Raw genomic sequence first — 23,889 nt, 5'->3', positions numbered from 1 at the left:
TGGGTGGTTCGGGGGGCCTGGCGCTGCCACTCCCCTGCTCTGCTCTGCCATGGTACTAGGTGGGGGAAGAGAAGAAACAGGAAGGAAAAAGAAAGAAGGAAGGAAAAAAATAGGGAAAAGCACGATTGTTGTTAGAAAAAATGTCAAATACAAAAACACAAAGACACAGGGTAAGGCAATAAATACAAGTGAGGGGTAGATACTTTTCAGAGGGGTAGGATTAATTAGATTAAGAAGGATTTAAAAAGTAGGTCCTAGCACTATGAACATAGCAAAAAACAAGATGACCTCGGCCATGCGAACCGTGTGGTGCCGTTCACAAGCGATTTCCGGCCTGAGAATACACTTTGTGTTATGTATGGTGGAAAACATCATGTGAATATGCTCTGCAAGCAACTACACCCACTCGCGTAAATTCGCGTAGTGCTGCAGAGTTTTTTTGCCCTTTGTGGAGTTCTGAGTAGCACAGCTAGGCAAACTCCACCCAGGCCTAGTTTGGAAGCGTGCTGGGTTTGTTTTAGAGGTTTTTGCTTATGTGTGGATGCGCTGCTTGGATAGGAGTGGGTTTGTACAAATGTTTGTGTGTGCTTTGGATAGGTTGTTCGTGAACAGGGTATTTGTATAGGGAAGAGGTGGGGTGAGGAACAAAAGGTTGGGGAGGGATGGAATGCTGCGCTGAGGGAAGAGGCGAGAACCTGAAGAAATCTCTATAGGACAGACATTGCACTGTGAATGTCTTCAAGGTAGGCCACCATCTACTGCAGATACCTGTTTTGCCCCTGGAAGACATTCAGTATGGCAATCTGACCCACAGGGATGTTCTTCAGGAGGTCAACAGCCTTCTCACTCTAGGCATTGGACGGGACCAGGGCAGCCACTGAGGTGCCTAGAGTGAAAGAGAATGCTCACCTCTTAGTGGAGTGTGCCCGGCCAACTGGTTGGGAAACAACAGGTAGTGTGGCGATGGAACTGGGTGTGGCTGACAAGGATGAAGGTGGAGCAAGTTCTGTGTGGTCCGCCACCACTTGGGAGTGCCCAGTGGAGGATGCCTCTGATGATGAAGTCAAGCTTGATATTTTTTCACTGATTGTAGTCTCCAGAAGTTGACTATGCGAATTGTGACGTGTATTGTTTGATAACTAATCTCTTTGTTTTGGTCTTTTTTACGTACCTTCACCATATCATCTTCATTTGGATATTTTCAGAGTTATAACATTAGCTGATATAGGATGTTGTTTGGAGGATTGGTGGGGACATGGGTTGTTTCTGGGAATGTCTGTTCAAATTCTGCACCGAGACTGCTTGCACATCGATTAGATGGAAATTATAAGGATACCATTGAACTTGTTCCTTGTCATGTGGTGGTCCTAATGTGATATGTGTGCCATCATGTGCTTCAACAAAATGTTGCTGTGGGGACAAATCATGCCAGTCTTGTTTCGGATTCGCTAAATCTTCATTGTGTATGAAGTGTATGTAACTGTTAATGTGTCTACTCATTGTAGGACAGTGCTTGTGACACACCACTGACATTTGTTTGTGATATTTCACCAGATGTGGCTACATTGGATTTGAATGATTCTGTGATCAGAAAATTTTGCACTGCTTTGTTTCCTTTTTTTGATGTTAGTAATGTGAGATTCCATTTGTGAGGTAGGCGATATTGCGCAGCTGATAACACAGACCAATGTTATTTTGCCTACTCAATCGGAATTTTCTTATGTATCCTCTCCTTCCATGTTGTGAAGGTCTGCACCTGAAAAAGTGATCACTGATATACCATATGTGAGTCATGTATGAATTGCTATGTTTCTGACATGATGCCAGCCTATTGTTGGGGCATTAGAATAACGATGGTATGAGGCAATACACTTGTATGTTTGTGTTGGTGTAACATTGTTGTGATCCTGAGATAAGCATTGAGTACATGCAACATATCCACGGTTACACATGTAGTTTGTTCCCATTGTAAAGTTAAGCTGGGAGTACATATATGCATTGCTAGACGTGAGATATGCTACGGCAGACAACACATTTCTGACATGTATTTATTGAAATGGACTGTTCAGCTGAGGAGCAGGGTCAAAACGTATTTGCTTATGGCTGGGTCCAAACTGGGGTGGCATGGTGAGCAAAAGAACAATGCATTTAACCTAGAACTCTTGACTGGGGTGAAAGTTTGATTTGTTCTGCATTCCAGCCATCAACTGTGTTTCTTTTTTCTTTCTTGCCCTAAGCGCGCTGGGTATGCCCAGGCATGGGTCCCTGGCTCACTTCGTCACTGGATTCAAGCTAGCTTGGCTGATGATGAATAATATCCCAAAACCGGTCCTACAATGCTTGTTTCAGATTCAGGGAGAACCTGGCTGGGCAGTTGGGGCTGGACTGTTCCCAGGTAGAGCACGGTCAAGACAGATTTGCATATGGCTGAGTCCAACCTGGGGTGGGATGGTGAGCAAAAGAACAAGTGATTTAACCCATATCTCTTGACTGGGGGGTGCATTCTTGAATTCTTCTGCATGCCCTCCATCATTTGTGTATCCTTTGCAGCTGTAGGTGGACTGGATGTAGTTGGACCACAGAAAAAGGTAGATGGTGGTGGAAAAGTCCTGCACAGGGGTGTTTTGATGTCCTGCAGCATGCCAATTATGTAGCCACTGTTGGTGTTGTGGGTGGCTAACTCCTGATGTATGTCCCTCTGCAGATACTTCATCTCCTGGATTTTCAGTAATACCTGGCCATCAGGTCTTGGGAAACATGATAGACACCCAAGACTTGGTGGATGGTGACCTGTATGTGTGTGGCCCCATTGGCTTCATTCAGCAGGCCCACAGTACCCCTCTCATGACCCCTACGCTCACAAACCTGTACCCTTGACCAGGGTGCCTTCGATCACTGGGTCCTGTCTTCTGTTTAGCTGCACTGCTGATTGTAACCTCAGAATCTAGGATTGGGGGCACATGATGGTAGTAAATGTGCTAGGTACATTAATTGGGGGGGCGAGGGTTGGCTGAGGTATTGCAACTGGGGTGGGAGTATTGGTGTGGGCACAGTGAGTCTCACTGTTGCAGTCTGCTCAGACTGACCAGAAGAACCAGGACAATCATCCACATCAAATTCTCCATGAGTGTTGTCATCACTGTGAGCTTCATCCTGGGGTGGAGTAGGAGTCTCTCCGCTGGTCAAATTCTGTCCAAGTGCTGTGCCAGATCAACCTGTTGTGAAATAAAGAACATTGTTATTGGTGGAAGTGCAATATCTACTTCCAAATGTTTGGTGACACAGTGTATAGAAGCCTAGCAAAAACGAACTAAGTAAAGATTATTATTATGATATATTTAAGTGGTATTGAACTTGTTAACAAGACATTTGGAGACATTAAATACATGTTGTAGAATTAAGGAGGTCATTAAATATCCTGGGATGTTGCATTTTGGAGCAAGGCATAATCATGAGATCTCACAATGATTGAAGCCAACAGAGTGGCAACAGTGCTTAATTTGTATTATATTAAGTGCATGTGCTCAGATTTATTTTTAGGAGTCCACCCCCACTTTCCCTGGCTACGACCACTACCTCAACTAGCTACACCCACTCCTTTTATATGCTCCACCCACATCCACAAGCCTCAACACATCAAAACCTCCTCCTCACTTCTTGAGTTTTGCAAGAAGCTGAATATATGCACCACAGGAACCTCACTCCTGAACACCTGCCCAAACACCTGGATACCCACTCAGGTGATTAGTACACTATACAAAACAATGTAACAAACCAACGCATAGGGAAAGTCTATTAAAACAACTCAAAAGTGAACTCAAATTTGAGAATGTATGTACATCTCAAAATCTAGCTTAAGGAAAGGTCATTTGAGGTCTCGAGGCAGGCAAACTAAAGAGAATGCACTCATACAGTGATGTTTAAAAGAAAGGAAAAGATTAAGGAAGGAATACATTAAAAAGGCAGCAACAAGTGCAGGCAGGAAGGAGAGTAAAGAAGTGAGGAAATAAATAAGTAATCAATAAAAGATGGAAGAAATAAGAAAATGTGAAAGGAAGAAATGAAGGGATAGAGGGTGAAAGGAAGTGAACGATGTGTGATGGAAGAATAGAAAGAAGAAAGGATTGGAGGAAGACAAGCAGAAGGAAGGTTGAGGATAAAAGAGGAAGAAATTAAAGGAGGGATAAAATGAATGGAGGAAGGAAGAAGCTATGCAACAGAGGAGAAGGGGTGGGGAATGAATGAGGATGTACGGAAGCAAGAATGGAAAGAAGAAAGGAGGCATGGCTTGAGGTGCTGAGGAGGACAAAAAGAAAAAGATGAGAAGTAGGAAATAAAGGAGGTCAGGGGAATGGATACAAGCATGAAAGGTACTGGGTCAAGGGGGGACAGAGGAAATAATGACTGAGGAATATTGCTAATAAATTGAAAGAAAAAAAGATTAAAATACATTTATATGTCCTTAACACATCATGTAGGTTTGTAAATCACATATTCGCCAGAGTAGGCCTTGCAACCAAATTCAAAATGCTGTTATCCAACTCAAAGGCATTTATTTTTTCCACCTCAGAATGATGAAAGGCTGAGTGGCCACACCAAGATTTAAATTTATGACCCTCAGATCAAACTTTTCACCAAGAATTGTTACATACACACAGACAAAAAAGCACACACACCCTCTCCCGCTCTCTGTTTTGAAACTCTTCAAAAATATTGAGCATTTATATGAATTTTTGCAATTTAGCTCACTCAGTACCCGTACCAGTTTGCATTATTTTCCTTCTCCACTGCCCCTTAGACCCTCTCATGCACCCTGCTTTCCGTATATTATGTGTTAACATTATATGCCAGTGTGGTTGTTTGGAAACCTGAACCTCACCCCACCAATCTTACTGACCAAAAGGCAATGGTGTTCAAGCCAGTGGACAAATTAATGTAAGCAAGGTGGAAGAAGGAGAAGAGGAAGAAGGGGGTACATTTTGACAGTCGGTTAACATTGGATGGAATCTTTCAGCTTTGATGTGATCTAAATCTCTTGGTCCTAAATTTTTTATATCAATAGAGCAGCATGCCTTCTTCTCCAGTGACTTTCAGAACTATGTTGTTTTAAGGCTTTGTCATCTTTTTAGACATAATATTTTTGTGCTAGATAAATACCACACAGACAAGCATGTGCATAGAATATAAATCTGAAATGTACAAGTCCATTGTGTTTTAATGTATGCATCGGTATTTGAACCAGGATGGGGAAAATGCCTAGTGAGATTGGAGAGTGATGTTTTTCAGCTTCCCTTGGGTCAGATCTTCAGCACACTGAGTGCCAAAGTCAAAGAGCAGCCTCTGCCTCCACAATCGGAGGAAAGAAGAAAATGTGACCAGATCAAAAAGCACTCAGCACTCACACGTTCCAGAATTCAAGACGGTGGCCCAGCAATAGAGTGGGATGTGAGAATTAGAAAACAGTCCATAAAAACAAAGTGTAATTCAGCGCAGTGGTGGTGTTAAATAATGTTTCCAAATTGAGAGAGCAGAGCAAGGTAAATATCCGAGAATAGCTCAGAAAGATGTTTTTTACGGAGTATTTTGTGAAAACAGTAGGTTTAGGTAGGTAGTAAGTGTGTCTTTATATTTTTTCCATCGGTGAAAATTATCTCATGCACATAAGTAAATAATTTGTCAAATTTATACAGTGACTAAAGTAGTACTTTTTCTTTCTGCACATAAGGTAGTATGATTCACTGGTTTAGCTGGTAAATAATGAGAGGTGAAATAGTTGAGTTGCAACCAGACACATAAAAATGTAATAAAAGCAAAAAAAGCTTTTGCTTTAATATAAATTCATGTCAAATGCCAAGATTCAAACATTTGTCAGATGATGGTTTCGATGACGGCATGGACATACACAATTAAATGAAAAGATTTGTGGCCTCCTGAAAGAAAAGCTATGTGACACTTCTATATAGGGAAATGGAAACACATAGTGCCACCTTCCAGATAAACGGTGCATGTGCCTCTCCAACCTGGTTAAAATTGAAATAAGTAAGTCTACTTTCATAATGACCCTAGTACATACTTTTCTCTACAGCACGTCTTCTAAAGTTACACCTGACTACTTCATGCACCACTCTATTTCCCCATCAAACACCCAACAGAATGTTGCTTCAATAATTTTTGATGCCAAATGCCTTAGTGCAGAAAGTAATCAGTATGGTTTAAAAAATGAATCGTACATCAAGGCCAAAACACAACATGAGCAATCAGCGTGCATGTCTTACATACAATATATTCATTTACCAGTCGCCGCAAATTTCCTTTTCCCTAAGTGTGATGAATTTATTTCAGGTCAAGGAAAGGTGAGCCTTTGCCTGTGTTCACAAGTCAGGGACGACACCAGTGATGACAGCTTGGCATCATCTTTTGGCTTTAAAGCTATCAGGAGTCCGGGCGCACATGCATTTTCATACAATTTCGAATTGAAGAAGAAGCTGAATATGAACCAGAAAAATACATCCAAGCACTTTATGCCTTCAAAATGAAGCTGTCCTGTGAGTGGTGAGACCATGCTGCTTCCGCCGTTGCGCTGCCTGTAACTTCCTGATTGTGCACGTGTCTACAGAGTTTGATATGCACTGAGGCAGGCCTCCCATTCAATCCTGAAGCCACTCTCCTCTTTACTAAAAAGTAAAACTTGAAAGGGGCATCTAGATTGGCTGAGACACGTAATTCAAGCACTCCATCTAAGAACAGGGAGCTGCTTTCTCTCTTTCCTCCGGCTCTCAGGCAGTGCAGGTAGGAGACATCAAAGTGTGCTGGATGGAAGATCCAGAGAAAAGGTTAATCCGTCATGCGCTGCGCGGTTTAATCCACAGCAGCACCAGCCTTGTTACTTATGACTACGAGAAGAACAGGGAACTTGCATCACAGGCAAGCAATAACTACTGTGCACACCCCAGAGGGGAGAGAAATTCTATAGACCAGGCCCATTGAAATAAGTGCCGGCGCTAAGCACCGGAAAGCACCAGCACAAATTGAGCACTGAGAGGCGAGGTAGCATGTGTAGTGTGCCATTCCAAGGCATAGTTGTGTACAATGTAGGCCTTTGCACAACTTGGTTGTATATTTAGCATTAGGCATTGTGTTAGAAATGCAGAGTATATGGGTCACATGCTACTTCTACTCAGCTGTATTACCATCATGCCTTACAAATATTTTAGCCACACACTTGGTATGGTGTTATTTATGGCAAACACAAGGAGATGTTGGACGGAGTGCTGAAACTTTTCAAACACTCACCCCCACTCAGAGATCTGGGTTGAATCCATCATCATTCTTTAGCTCACTTTGCCACCCCAGTTCAGAAACAGCTATATGCAAATCAGTCTTGACCCTGTACCTCATGGGCACAGTCCAGCCCAAACTGCTAAGCCAAGTCTTCCCTGGACCAGAAACAAGCTTCCTGGGACCAGTTTTGGGTTAACAGCCCTCATCAGCAAGGCTAGCTTGAATCCAGTGGCAAAGTGAGTAAGGGACCCACATCTGGACATACCCTGCCAACTTAGGGCAAACAAAGCAAACACAAGGGGATGACGGATGGAGTTCCAACACTTTTAAAACACTGACCCCCAGTCATACATCTGGGTTGAATCCATCATCATTCTTTAGCTCACTTTGCCACCCCAGTTCAGACACAGCTATATGCTAATCAGTCCTGACCCTGTGCCTCATGGGAACAGTCCAGCCCGAACTGCCAAGCCATGTCTTCCTTGGACGGGAAACAAGCATCCTGGGACCGGTTTTGGGCTAACAGCCCTCATCAGCCATGCTAGCTTGAATCCTGTGGCAAAGTGAGCAGGGTATGCCCAGACGTGGGTCCCTTTCTCACTTTGCCACTGAATTCAAGCTAGCTGGCAGATGAAGATTGTTACCCAGAAATCGGTCCCAGGATGCTTGTTTCCAGTTCAGGGAAGACCTGAACTGGAAACAACCAAACCCCTCTGATACTTTATGTATTGCATGCTAGGAAAGCAGATAGACAACACAATAGCTGAGATGAGAGAAAATAAGACATTGAACTGTTGCGACTAATAGTGAGGTGTAACTTAACAGACCCCACTACACCAGCTATTCCTTTCAGGCTCTCAGAATGCAGGATGGCTAAGACCTTCTCCTCCAAGGGAAACAGTTGTAATGAGGCGCTGACTACCACCAGTCTGCTGGGCCTCCAGGTGTTGCTTGAATGGTAGGAACACACCTCCCCCCTCAGATCATTCCATCTCCTCCTAATTTCCTTCTTTTTGCACACGGTGGTACATACATCGTTCACTCTGTTGACTATGATGGACCACATTTCCCTTTTTCTACAGAGAGGAGCATGTTGGACTTGGACTCAAAAACAATTGCGGCTCTACTGTTATGATTTCATCCATCATGGCTGACAACTCAGCCTCTGTGAAATGTGGATTTTTTAGGCATAACATAATTATAAACCAAAGTGAGTAACAATGTAAAAATAATAAAACCAAGGGATGTGACAAAAAAAAGTCCAGCGATTGGCATCTGTGGCATGCACACATTTTAAATACTCGTAATACTTGCAGTCTATATCAACTCTTTTTTTTGCAATATTGTGTATCCTATCTGTGGCACACACACATTACAGCGTATGACATATTGGCGTGGCATATCTTTAACTTTTTTCCTATTAGTGTCATTTATCTAGAGTGTTGCATCTGGGATACGCACACAATTCAAATTGCACCTGTGATATGCACTTAACTTAAAATGAGGTATTCAGAGTTAAGAATCCAAGCCTGGCAATTTTAAAGGATACTCGCCTCTTACTCTCTTCTAGTTTTTTACATTGACTCATTTTATTTTTAGTACATTGTTTCATTGTGGGGAATACTTTGTGTTTATATATTTCTAATATTTGTTATACCCTCATTCCTCCTTGGTATTAACTGGGCTTTTTTTTTTGGTGTTCACTCTTGTGAGCCTAACTTGCCCTCGTCTTTAACCATACAAAATGTAACAGCCCCCCCACCCCATTTTTCTTAATGTCACCTGGTGAGCCTTCCATCAAATGCCAAAATGGAACAGAGATTTTGAACGCTATGCTAAAGTTTGTGGGGTAAGTTTAAGTGCTGAATGCAGATCATCACTGCTTAGGGTCGGAAGGGCAAGATGTTTTTGATCACCTTCCTGAACTGAGTGATGCAAAAGCGAGAGATCTAAATTAATTTGAAATTTGCATGAAAAAGTTAGACAAACATTATCTTGCTAAGGTCAGCGCTATTTTGGAGAGATATTGCTAAAAGGTTGCTAAATGATGGGGAGACAGTTAAGGGATACATCACTCAACTTAGAAAGCTCGCTTCATCCTGCAAGTTTGCTGACTTGTTGGATGAAAGGACTGGGGATCAGTTTATGTTGGGATGCAACATAGAAAGAATCCCTAAAGAGCTTTGGTTGAGAAATGAACTCTCCTTATATGAAGTGATCTAAGTTGCAAAAAGGTTTGAACACTCGTTGAAGTGTGTTGATACCATTAAAAGAGACAAACAAGCAGCTGTTCAAGTAGTAAAAGAAGATTCCAAAACTGTGTCTAAATCTGAAAATGAGGGTAAAGGTAGAAGTAAATCTTTCATTCCCAAATGTTATAGGTGGGATAAAACCGGTCATTTGGCCAACTATAAGAAGTGTCTGACTTTGAATGTAATTTGTCCTAAATGCAAAAAGAAAGGTCACCTTGCCATTGTTTGCAAGACTATGGTCAAATGTGTTGAAACTGAGAATCCCAAAGAAGATTTTGTCTGTGGACAAATTGTAGTTCAAGTCGATACCAAGGTCAAAAACAAGTCATGCCCCATTGATACTATTTGTGTGGATGGTGAACCTACCAAAGTCCTCTTCGATTCGGTGGTCAAAATTACCATATTTCTAGGGCATTCTTCCAAAATAAACTGGCTCACAAGATATCTCTACTTAAGCCTGACATCGACACTTTACCCTATGGTGGGGAAGCCATACCCCTGCGAGGTTATTTCATAGGTCTTATTGAATATAAACAACGTTATACCTCTGGGAAGATCTATGTGTCAGAGAAAGGAGATAGCATTATTAGCTGGTTCCACCAGGGTGATTTAGGCTTTATGCTCAAACCAAGTAGTGCTTCTCCCATCAAGTGAAAGCTGTGCAATGGAATCTTGCTAGCAGTTTCAAAGCTCAAGTTAAGCAGAAATTGCCCAATGTGTTCAGAGAAGAGCTTGGCTGTCTTAAAGGGTTCCAACATGAAATAAGTTTGGGTGCTGATTCCCAGCCCTCAAGCTGTAATGTAAGAAATGTACCGTTGGTTGTTAGGGATGAGATCAAAAGGGAATTAGAGAAACTCAAACAAGGTGGCATAATTGAGGAAGTCGAAGGGACTGAATGATTGGCTCCAGTAGTCGCAGCTCAGGCCAATGGTTCCCTTAGTCTGTTGTCGGACGTACGGCAAGATGGCGGCAAGATGGCTGCATAGTGATGTGGCTCTGCCAGCCACGGCACAATCCTCCATCGATTCTGTCTCCTCTCAGTCATCGCACTTGCTAAAGCCGAGAAAATTGCCGCAGAGACACCTAGTGACATATTTGCGGCGCTCGCAGGCGGCAAGCAGACCCGGATAGAAAGAAAACAATGAAGTTGCCAGCTCTGCGCTCGCGGCAAAATCGCAACTCCCTAAACTACGATGTGGAGCGACAGAGCACGGTAGCAGTGACGCGGCTGAGGTGTTCAGATCTCTACTGACTGCTACCCCTGCTGAGCCACACTGACTCCGGTGATGCCATCGATTGCTCACCTGCTCTGGAAGCTCTGGCGTGACCGGCATTGGTCAGATGCTGGCTGTTGGGCCTGGCAGCGAGGGAGGCGGAGGACTGAGAGCTGCGCGACTGATGCAGCTTGGGCCTGGGAGTGAGCTAAAGGGCCAGCGAAGAGCTACATTGTGGGACTCTGGCGCAGTGGGTGCTGATTGCACTATGGGAGGAGCACTGAGGAGGTGAGAGATAGAGCACAGTATCTAGCAGCGATCGCGGTAAGCCCGGTTGCCGCGTGGTGAATGGACGCTGTGGGGGCCGCTGAACACCGGCACACAGAGCGAATGCAGAGACACACGGGCTGAGGAGTGCTCTCCATGTTCCCCTACCTGCTTTGTTTATCCTCGTGCCTATGCTCCGCTCAATCTCCCTCCCCGTCGCCCTTTTACATATGCAACCCTACCAGCCCGACTCCCTATTATGGCCCCCTCTAGTATGCCCTTGTCCAAAGCACTCCTAGTCCCCTCATTGGGGATGGATCCAGCAGTTTTGCCCTGGAGTCTCAGAGACCCTTCTGAGAGAGTCCACAGTGACAAGGGAGTCTCACATAGTGTAGGTCTGGGATTGATCCCCTTACCACTGGAAACCCGCTACTACCCTGCCGGAAGTCGGACACTGTGTTCACACTGGGTTTTCTACCCCCTCCCCCTCCTCCTCCCCCCTTCATTCTTCTTCGTGTACCCATGACCAAAGCACTCCTCTCCCCTTGTTGGGGAGGGATCCACCATCTATGCCCTGGAGTCTCAGTGATACCGCTGAGAGAGTCCACCGTGACAAGGGAATTACACAAAATGGAAGACTGGGAATGATCCCTTTACCACGGGGAGCCATCTCCCACCTAGCCGGACATCAGTCACAGTTACTTCCTCGTCTCCTCGCTGTGTCTTCTACCCCCCGCCCCTTCCCTCCTTCATTCTTAGCTTGCCTCCCCCATTCCTTTCCTCTATCCCCTGAATCTCTCTCCCCCTACTTGCTCTGTTTTTCCTTGTGCTAATTCTCCGCTAAATCTTCATTCCTGTCACCCTTTTACATCACCCCCTTTTCCTCTACATGCCTTGAACCAATGGATGTAACTTGTAATTGATGTACCTTCTGCAACAATGTGCAACTTGTAACCTATGTAACTCTTCTCATGTAAAGCACTCTGATACCTTCGGGTCTAGCCAGCGCTATATAAAACTCAAGTAAATAAATAAATAAATAAAATAAACTTTAGACAATTAAACAAATGTGTTGTTGTGGATCGATAGCCACCCCCTAACATATCTGAATTGTTAGTGTTACTTGGCAGAGCCAAAGTTTTCAGCACCATTGATTTGGCCTCAGCTTAACATCAGATTGAACTGGTTGAGACATCAAGGGACTAAACGGCCTTCATCACTCCGTTTGGCACTTTCAGGTTTGTAAGGATGCCATTTGGTCTTGTGTCAGTGGCGTCCATCTTCAAATGTGCCATGGAAAAGACTCTCCGAGGCTGTGAAGGGGGCTACATCTACCAGGACAACATTCTTGTATTCTGGAAGGATGAAAGGAACATGAAGATCATCTTAGTGTTGTCCTTAGTAGGCTTGATGAGGCGAACCTTACCATAACGTCTGAAAATGTTCAATTTGGCACCACCACTATTAAAAAAGTTGGGCCACACCGTCTCCAGTGAGGGGATCACACCCAAGTCGAAATTGGTAGATACTATTTCCCCCATGTGTGCCCCCACTTGTAGAGAGGAACTCATGAAATGCTTTGGGATGGTTAAATATTGTAATAAGTTTGTTGAAAACTTTGCTGAACTCAGTGCTAATATGAAGGCACTCTTGAGGAAAGGTGTTGAGTTCAAATGGAATGATGCATGTGACAAAGAATGTATTATTCTTAAAAAAGAAACGTAATTGTGCGTCCAAACTTAAAAGCTTTGCTCCCTCTAAAATGTTGATAATTACGACTGGTGCAAGTCTCAAGGGTCTATGGGCTGTCCTCCAACAAGAAGGCAAAGGGGAATGAAAACCATCATGTATGTGTCTCAAGGGCTCAAAGATTCCGCGTCATGCAACTTGGTCATTGAGCGAGAAGCCTTGGCAGTATTTTGGGCTATCAAGAAACTTAAAAAGTTTTTGGGGGTACCAAGTTTTTAGTCAACACAGACCATTAGCCTCTCTGTGAGGTATTTACCAAGAAGGGTATAGACCTGGTTCATGGTCCCCCAGTCTTCAGTAGATGAAGGGGGCCCCCTCAGCTCTTCGGTAGAGGGCTGTGTGTCTATCTCACTCTCTAAATCAGCTGCAGCAGTCTGCAGCCTGCCCTGAGCACCTTGCGCTGCTGACCTAGGACTGAAGAGAAACAAAGTATCAACATACATTGTTTCTCTTCAGTCAGAGCGTGCCAGGCCCGGAAAAAGGATGGTGGTGGGGGCCCTGGTGCTAATATGCAGCCCAAGTTTTGTCCATATGTTTTAGAGGAAATATGGGCAAAACGGGTCTTTCTGACTACATCACACGAGGACTTCGCCATAGAAAGCTGTCTAATTTTAGGCACTTTCTTCCCACAATCCGTGGTAGACCCTTTGCAAAAGTTGATTGATTACCTTTCATTTTCTTTTTGCTGGAATTGAATGTTAAACTGGTACTTATGAGATTAAACATTTTCCTGGATAGTGTTAAAGTGTTAAATAATTAATACTATCATAAAAGATGCTGCATTGCGCCGCATAATTTGTTTTTCCTTGCCGCTTACTTTGGTGAACCCTGCCACACAATTTGGTCTTCCTCTGCTGTATAATTCCAGTGGACCTTCATATCATGACTCCAATTTCTTTCATTTTTAAAGCTCAATGATTGCCTGAAGGTGTCCTGAGCTCGACTTTTAATCACAGTTTGCTAATGAAGGGAGGACTGCAGGCCAGAAAAACTGAGTTTTTTCTTAAATCAAAGATGATTACTAGTACACCTGCCTTAAGCAACACCTTAAAGTTGGAAGGCTGAGTCAACCCTGCCATGATTTGTATTGCTTACTCACCTGCGCTACGTGATGATCATGCCTTCACGTTGGTAGAAAAAAGGCAGTCAGCACTACCATACTTTGCATCTGTATTGTCCACTCAGCTGCCTTATTTGATGCCTTAAAGTTTGTAGATGAACGACCGAGTCAGCCCTGACATAATTTGAATCTGTATTGTCCACTCACCTGCCTTACATGAAGCCTTAAAGATGGTAGATGAAAGGCTGAGTCAACCCTGCCATGATCTGTATTACCTTCTCACCTGCGTTACGTGATGCCTCAAAGTTGGTAGATGAAAATCCGAGTCAGCCCTGTTATACTTTGGATGTGCATTGCCCACTCACCTGCCATACGCAATACATTAAAGTTAGAAGATAAAAGGCTGAGTCAACCCTGCGATTATCTGTAATGCCTTCTCACCTGTGCTACTTTATGCCTTCATGTTAGTAAATGAAAGTCTAAGGCAGCCCTACCATACTTTGCATCTGCATTGTCCACTCAGCTTCCTTACACAATACCTTGAAGTTGGGAGATGAAAGGAAGAGTCAGCCCTGGCATACCTTAGATCTGTATTTCCCACTCACCTGCCTTACATGATGCCTTACAGTTGGTAGATGAAAGGCTGAGTCAGCCCTGCCATGATCTGATTTCTCATACACCTGCTTTCAAGTTGGTAGATAAAATGCCGATTCAGCCCTGCCCTGATCTGTATTGCCCATTCACCTGCCTTCAAGTTCAAGTTAGTAGATGAAAGGCCTAGTCAGCCCTGCCTTACTTTGTATCTGTATTGCCCACACACCTGCCTTAGGCTACCTTAAAGTTGGTAGATGAAAGGCCGAGTCTTCCCTGCCATAATATGGATCTTTATTACCCACTCATCTGCCTTACGCCATACCTTAATATTGGTAGATGAAAGGCCGAATCAGCCCTGCCATAATTTGGATCTGCATTGCCCACTCACCCACCGTACGCGATACCTTAAAGTTGGAAGATAAAAGGCGGAGTCAACCCTGCCATGATCTGTATTGCCTTCGCACCTGCTCTACGTGATGCCTTTAAGTTAGTAGATGAACTGCCGAGTCAGCCCTACCATTCTTTGCATCTGTATTGTCCACTCAGTTGCCGTACGCAATACCTTGAAGTTGGTTGATGAAAGGCCGAGTCAGCCTTGCCATACTTTGAATCTGTGTTGCCCACTCACCTACCTTGCATGATGCCTTAGAGTTGGTAAACATCATGATGTCACCTCCAGGAAGACTCAAGTCGCAAGTATTGTGCCCAGCACTGTGCACCACATCCAGAGTATTGTGTCCAATTCTGACAATTTCATTCTTGAGTATTGTGTCTAGTCCCACAGGCTTTGTCTGAAGTATTGTGCTCTGGCAGCATCAATCTGGAGTATTTGGCATTGTAAATGACAATGCCTTTTATTTATGTTTTAAAAACGTAAACAAAAACAAAAGGGATTGTTATTTGCAAAGTCAATATCTGAAACTCGCATAAATGCGAGACCAGTTGCATACGCTTATTTATGGCTGGGGTGAGCCCTTGCAGTATGGTGGGTCGCTGGCCTTAGAGCTCTTGACTGGAACGGAGAATGGGGGGGCCCTCCATGTACTTTGCAGGGGGGGCCCTCAAGTTTCGTTACGCCACTGACCTGGTTTCGAGCAAGATAACCAAATGGGTTATTGCCCTGCAAGAGTATAATTTTGACTTTAAATATATCCCTGGTGTTGAAAACGGTATAGCAGACACCCTATGAAGATTAGTTGGGAAAGTTGATGACAGTGTGTCTGATGAAAATTGTGAAGAGAGTGATGTGCATGTGTGTATAATTGGAGAGGAAATTATTTCTGAAAATCAGTGGCACCTTGAATTATACTCTGATCCTGTGCTTACTTAAGTTCAGACTCTCATGCATAAAGGATGGCACTCAAAAAAACAAGCATCTGAGGAGGCTACTAAGTTCTGGGATTTGAAGGATGAGTTGGCTGTTTGTGATGGGTTCTTACTTTGTGGGACAAGGTTGGTTCCTCCCCTCAATCTTCACACGTCCTTGATTGATCTGGCTCACAATTCTTCATTTGGGGATGTCCAAAACCAAGGAGAGACTTCGCTCCTCTTGTTGGTGGCCAGGCATGGATTTACAGGTTGCAAGAAAAGTCAGAGACTGCCTGGCGTGTGCTTCGTGCTAAAAGCCCAAGCTTGGGAAAGTGCAACCCATGGTAGTCAGGGAGTTGCACAGTGGACCATGGAAAGAAGTAGCCTTGGATATCCTTGGTCCCATTTGTGAGAAGTTGTCCATTATATATATATATATATATATATATATATATATATATATATATATATATATATATATATATATATTTGTGAGATATGCTGTCCACTAGGTATAATGGGCACCCTGTACCCGTCCAAACAACCCTTATTGATGAAAGGTTTAAGACAACCTTAATTGAAAGCTATCCTAGTGGTAGCTATGGAGAGAAGCCTTCCGGCTAAGTCTTGAAGGAGTGTAAAGCAGCTTGGTTTACCAAATGATAACCTCTTGAATCACTAAATGAAAGGAGAACCACACAAGGTATATATAAAATATATGTATTTATTTCTAAACACTCACTACTAATCTCTTTATGAGAGCAGAATCCAAGATACACAATACAGTTCTAAAATGACAGTAACTAGCAAAATACACAATGAGCCCGGGGGGGGGGGCGGTCAAACCATATATTAAGATAGTGGTATAAGAACCACGACTTGACTAGCACAGGGTCTAGAGCCTGTAGAATCACCGGGACCCCAGGGAACCACCCAAGGTAGTGACACAGGGGACCCATGAGGTACGTGTGCGGTGTGAGAACACAGCTGCGAGCTCCGTTAGCTTCCATGCAGAAAGTCGCGGTTGGCATTCTAAAGTTAAAGGATACTTAGGAGAGGACTTTGAGCAAACCTCTTTAGACTTAGGGGATTCTAGGGCCAACACCCACTGGAGCACCAGAGTACTCGAGTTATCTCACCCAGGGAAGCCGGGTGCATAGGTGTTAAATGGTGTAGGGAATCGTCGTGGATTTCAATGGCTATCTGCTGCAAAGTGCTGCTGCTGTGGAAAAGAAAAGTGTCCGGTGTGATCCAAGCCTGGATCGAAGATGAGAAGAACCTGAAATCAGAGGGGACAGAGTCTGGGTCACATGCCAGTGACCAGGGGCACGATGGACGAATGCCCACCGATGTCGGGTGTTTCAGGGATGAAGAGATGAAGCTTGACTCTGCAGCCACGAGGATCAGGAGATGTCGACGACAACCAGGAGCTGGATTCGAGCTGTCCCACAAAGGATGTCAAGTGCTGCGGTGTCGGTGCTCGGATTGAACACAACACGCCTTGGCAACAGCAACCCTTGCAGGAGGAGAAAAGATGCTTCAGTCCAGACTAGCAAGGTCCTGGGGACTTCCCAAGCAACGAGAGTCAGGGCACGTATGGAGCAACTAGGCAAGTCCAATCAGAGTTAAAGTTGCCTTCACGGGGACCCACCAGTCGATGGACTAGGGATCGCGAAGGGAACTTGAGAGAAAACACAAAGGGCCAGCTCACTGAACACTCGTGGAGTGTAGGCTAGCAATCTTTGGTGGAAATGCTGCTCGGAGTCAGGGCTACACGTAACCCAAAGGTCAGCTTCAGAGGTTGCCTCAAAGCTGATGCTTCTGCAAAGGGTCACGGTGCCCTGAGGTTCGTGTTGCAAGGTCTTCCACGAGGGATACGGGCCTCAGAGTTGCTGAGTGCAAAGATCGACCTCAGATACCATGGAAACCCACCTCCTGTGTTGCAAAATTCTTTGGAGCCTGGTGGGAGCTTCAGAGATGCAAACCGGTCAGATGCACATTAGGTACCTGCCTTGCAGGGGAGTATCTCCTTTACTCCAAGGGAGATTCTTCAGTCATCTAGCACCCTGTAGAACGTAAAAGTTCCAGGATTGTGTATCAGGGTTTCATCCAGGTCAATCTAAAGTCCTGTAGCCAGGGGTTCCTATCTTATACCCAAGGAAGGAGTGGAACAAACTCTTGGGAACCACCTATGGGAGGGTCAGGAAAGAGGGGTGGCTACACCCATTTCTTTTGTCCAGTTTTGCACCAGAGCAGGGGCTGTTAGCCCTGCAACCGGTTTGAGCTGGACTATGCACAGGGATACCAAATGTGCCCCCAGTGCAGACTTCAAAGCACTCTTGGAGTGCAGCCACCCAGCCCCAATACACTAACGCCTGTCTGGGAGGTGGTTACACCTCCCTGTGACAGGAAATCTATTGTCCAGGCCTCTCCTGCCACAGTTTCGTCCAGCAGCAGGAGGGCGACTCGTGTCTGGCAGCATCCATTTTGCAATGCCAGGGTCTGTTAAGCTGATACCAGGTATACCGGTGCTGTCATGTTTCTTCCTGTAGAAGGGTGGGATCATACTCCCACGCCAGTTACTGGTGTGTGGGTGTGATTCCAAGGTGTTTGACACCAAGCACAACATGTTTCCATGCAGCCATCCCAAAGTTAGCATTTACCACGAGGTTATAATGCACTTCAGAGTAAATGGTTTGGCTGCATTACAAACAACCCCGGAATAAAGGTCCTGAAAGCTGCAGAGGGGCTCTGCTCATGCATGGGCACCCGTTCACATGAAACCCAGCACCCTGCCTTCAGGATTGTTAAGGCCTGCCTGATAGGTTTACATGTGCAGTGATATGAAGAGATCTAGTAAACCTACTTCTCAGTAAGGGGTGCATGCAACACGTTACCCAGGCTGAAGTAGCAGACCTGTGGTGTCATTTTGGAAGGCTTCCCAGGGGGGGGGGCTGAATACATGCTTCAGTCCCTGATAGGCCTCTGGGATACCTTTTCCCTGGGTATATAATATACCATATACTCAGGACTTATAAGGGTACCCCAGAATCCAAACTAGAGTGTACCTAAAGTACATGGAATCAATTTAAGGGGGAAGCAGATAGGCTGGGGTCCTGAATAGCAGGATCCCAGCCAAACTAAGTTGAAAACTAGCAAAACACCAGGAAAAAAGTAGGGGCAATCATGCAGTCAGCTTCCACCTTCCTACACCATTCGCTCCGATGGACAGCAGATGTTAATCTTGGTACTCATAGATATATTTTCTAGATGGCCTGAAATACACTTCACAACTGGCATTGAAACTGAAAATGTGATAGCGCTCTTGGAAAATCACATGTCTAGGGAAGGCTACCCTGACACCATCCTCACGGATAATGAGGTCCAACTGGTCTCACAAGAAATGGAGGCTTTCTTTAGAAATTGAGGGATCAGGCACAAGAGATGATCTCTTTATCATTCTGAAACCAAAGGTATGGTGGAAAGGTTCAACAGAGTGTTGAAGGAAACCATCTCTAAGCCAAAACCTCTGGTCTCAATTGGAAGAAGGATGTATTAAAAAAATATATAGAGACCTATAGGTTGACCATTCATAGTACAATGGGAAAGTCATCTTTTGTTCTTTTCAGAGGCAGATCTCCTTGTACTATGGTTGAGCTGTTATGGGTGAGTAATGTAGAAGAGTCTGTCACTGTGACAACAGTGCCAATGTCTGAGAATGTATGCACTGACTGGCGCAAGAGGGAACTTGCTAAAAGTCTTGCGAGAAAATCCTATTTTAACTCTAAGAAATCCTCCAGGATACTGTAATTACTGTAGGTGACATGGTGTCATCAAGCAACCTGGCTTTAGTGTCAAGTTTCCTAAGCCTATTTGTGTCATTAAAGTGTTCAAGAACGCTGTTAGGACTCAAGATCACCGAATTTGGAATTTGGGTAGAGTCGCACTCTACAAAAGGCCTTTGTGCCTTACTAAATCCCCTGTAGGAAAAAATGCTGCTCCTGCTCCTATCTTGTCTCCACGTTTGTTTTCCATGGTGGTCAAGAGACCAAACTATTTGAAAGATTATGCTCTGTAAAGTTTAATGTGAAGATCTATGTACGATAGCTTGGTAGTGCAATGTCTTTTGGATCAGTTATTTTACTTCAACAATTCCTCTCACTTTTTATCTCTCCCCTCCTTCTTCTCCCCTCGTCTCCCTCTCGTTTTTCTTATGTTTCCTCTTTTTACTGTATGAACGAGGAAAGATGTGTGGCATCTGGGTCCACTGTGCTTCTGATGCCATGGTAACCTAAGAATGTACTGATGGAGCGAGATACAGAATGATATTTTGTTCTGACTCGCAAAGTTAAACTTCCATAAAACTATAACCGTATTAACTAGTTTGTGATGAAAAGTATTAACCAACTTAGTTTTAAAATGCATTTTTACACAACACGAGGTTACTAACTCATGTGCTTTATGTTGCAACTGCAAGTGCGTTGAGAATAATAAACTAACCTTGTCTATTGTCTTTGTCAGTATTAAATGCGACTGTTTAACTAATGGCATGTGCTTATTATGTGTGCTTATGTTATGTCTTTACGTCTTTTCTGTGGCATAAGTTCATGGACAATCCTGCGGCCTAAAGAAGAAGGTAGATATAAATGCAGCTTTGTTTGCACGGCTAGGTGACATAAATTAATGGGTTAATAATTAGCAAAGGGGGAGGGTAACAGAATGGGTCTCAATTCTCTAATTAATTAATGTTTTGTGTTTGTTTAAATAATAGTTTCCAAAAGGGAGAGAGGCCTGAGGCCTGTTAAGTTGGCATTTAGAATCCTGTCCAGAGAAGAGGCTTGCACAAGTAGTGGAAAACTTATACCTTATTGACATTTGTCAGAGAAAATACAGCGAAATAAAATGTGTTAAGCGTGCTCTTGGAGAGACAGATTCAAGGACAGGAAGCAGCAAGATTGCCAAGCTTAGGAAGTCGTGAACTGTAACTCGAGAAATTTTTCATTTTCGAGGAAGCCAAAAGTCACGGAAAACAGTGGACAATGGAGTCAAAGAAAAGGCTCGATTTTGGTATGGAAACGTGATGACACGTAATGGACTGACATCAGTCAGCCAATGAGGATTCTGGATGGCAAAGAAAAGTGTACATTTTAGTGGAGATTAGCTAGACAGAAAGGTATAAAACTTGGCCCCGTGGGCAGGAGGGCGCTTCTCGCTTTCCGATTCCTGAAGGGCGTGACGTGCTGTTGGACTCTTTGGCGCACGTAAGGATAACAGGCTTTAATGACTTTCCTTTTTTAGGTGGAGCGAGTTTTAGACAGAGAAATAGATTTTAGGGAATCAAAACCGTTATTTTGCTTTAACTCATGCATGCTGATTTGCTTTGAAGATGTCAGTTTAATAAATAATTTTCCTTAATAAATGCTGCTTAAATTGCTAATAAATAAAGATTCTTAATGAAATGCTCTTTCTTGAATAATAAAGTTTAATAAAATTAGATTTTTGAAATTACAAGCTGGTCTTGTTTATTCATGGTCTAGTTACCTTCAGCTGATCCATTCACCTTAGTGACTTAATTAAATGATTTATGCTTTAAAACCATGGTAAGAAATGATAAACTGCAGTTGTTCATAAATGTGTAAATAGTTTGTGAATAGTTTTGATTAATTAGGTCACATGATTCAGTCGCTCAAAAATTGTCTCGTTAGTTTATGGGCCTTGTGAATGATTTATGATTTATGGCGAGTATTATGGTGTTGGGTAGCGTTGGTGAGACAGTTTTTCTTTAGGGGCGCTGGATCAATTCCTTGGTAGCAGAGTTACGGTTGCTATGGTAACTGTCATGCTACATGGTAATTACATAGGATCGATGTATAACATGTGTTAAATTTCTTTAGTTATTATATGTAGTCGAAAGGTTTTTTCCAGCAGTGTGAAAATTCCTAGTTGTGCCGGCAAGAGTAGTGTAACAGGTGAAGTTGCACAGTGCATTTGTTCTATTTCAAAATAGTGGTATTGTCATATATCACTAGTGTTGTGGTCGTACAACACAAGTTTAGGGATTTTAGGTGTGTAAGGTAGAATGTATAGTGAGGATTGTCTATGAAATTGTAGCTTTCGAGTATAGGGACTTGGAGCCTGTTTAAAACTCACTGTTAAAAGAGTAGTAGAATTTATCCAAACTTGAGTGAAGGGTAAGGAAGCGTTGTCTATTCTTACTGGCGAGTGAGGATTTCTAGTGTGGGTTAAAGTCCTACCAAAATTTATCCGTTTGAATGTGCGTAAATGATTTTGTAATATACGATCGAGTGAAACTTTGAACTGCTACTATATGTGCATTCAGAGAGAAACGAGTTTGTTATTACCTGCTAGAAGGGTAGAGTAGCCTTACTTTATCAACAAATTTAAATATTCTGTGAGAATAGCGTCGTCTATTCCACGCTAAGAATATCTGTATGACTGAAAAGCTATCACTTTATTTTAGCGAAACAGACAAATGGTTTGTTTTTCTGGAGTTACTAACTGAATTCTAACGAAAAGTTTTGTTAAAAAATGGCGCTGTGAAAATATTTTGTAAAGGAGGTGTCATTGTCACAGCGGAGCGAGGACAGGGAAGCTGCAGCGGCAGTATACGTCATTAGTGTTGCGCTGTGATTGGCTAACATACGTCACAGTATTCGTGCACTGATTGGCTCATGTGACCAAGCAGGTTTGCAGCTGATTGGCTTATCCTGAAAAGTAATAATTTTATTGGTTGAGCAGAATAGTGACGAAGCTTAACCTGATTGGCTTGTTGGTGAGTTTCGCGCACGGATTGGTTGGTTTTGCAAAACAACCAGGAAACATTTACGATCTTTTCTAAAGTAAACGAAAAAAAATTAAAGCATGGATTATTATTACATGAAAGAGAAAAATAAGCTTTCATGGTTTCAGAAATTGAAAAATAAATTGAAACCTGACAAGAAAATTGAAACGCGAGGTGGAAGATTACTTCATAAGTACAAAACACCTGCAGCTTATATGTTAGTTGAATATGCTTATCATACTTGTCATTGGATTGAGAATTGGATGGAATATACCAAAAATGATGGTGTATTAGCATGCCCGGAAGATGGGTAATTTAACATTAAGGTTTTGAAAAACTTAAGAGAAAAAATGATGACTCTTGAACCAAAGCCTAGACCTACACAATTTGAGGCTTAAGCCAAATGGGAGGATGAGATGTTTGAATTGGAGCGAGAGAATAAAGGTTTAACAAGAGGTACCAGATTGGACATAAATAGGGAAACCCATGAGGATAGAATGCGTCGTTGGAGACGTAATGCGTGTGATTGCCTGTATCCAGCAAGAATTAGTGAGGCAACTAGTCAAAATAATGCCCAAAAGAAAAAGAAAAATGTTGAAGAAAGTGAATTAGAAGATGCAATTTTAGAAGAGATTTATATTACAAAACAGAAACAGTCTCCTTATCAACCAGTGTGTACATGGCCTTCCCCGAGAGTTCCTCCAGGAACTTCTCCAAGTGCTCCTCCTAGAGAAATTATTGATGAGACACCACCCACATTAAATACAAATAATGCAAAAACTCCTGAAAGAGTAGAAACAAGAACTCATTCTAGTATATCTAGTGAAACCAGAAATTATGCTGAAACTCCAGTTCATAGAAATGAAATCCCAAGAAATGTAATGAGAACAGAAAGATGTGAGGAAATGCCAAACACTTCAGAATATTTCCGATCAAAAGATGAATTAATACAACAGTTAACCAAAAGCATGGAAGCAGTAACAGTACCAGTAACGATTGGCCCTGTTCATCCAGTATTTGATCAAAGGGAAATTAGACATTCAGCTTTAACTGTTCCATTAAATGCAGAAATTCAGAAAGTGGCTGAAAATTTTTATTAAGATTTATCAGAAATTCACCGAGACAAAACAATGATGCCTGATTTAACTTTTAATCAAAGTTTAACAAGTAAAACTCCATCTGGTGCAGATTCTGATTCTGGAACTCCGGAAAAGAGCATAAATAAAATAGATTTAACGCAAACCCCAAAAAGGCCAGATTTTAAATTACTTGATGTTGCAAAATTGAAAGCAGATTTGGAGGAATTGATTATTGGCACAATTGGACCTGACAGTTTAAAGCTATATAAGGATGATGAATTAT

The sequence above is a fragment of the Lissotriton helveticus genome, chromosome 9 (genome assembly GCF_964261635.1).
Source record: "Lissotriton helveticus chromosome 9, aLisHel1.1, whole genome shotgun sequence".
Taxonomy (NCBI): domain Eukaryota; kingdom Metazoa; phylum Chordata; class Amphibia; order Caudata; family Salamandridae; genus Lissotriton; species Lissotriton helveticus.
This window is presented reverse-complemented; position numbering follows the sequence as displayed.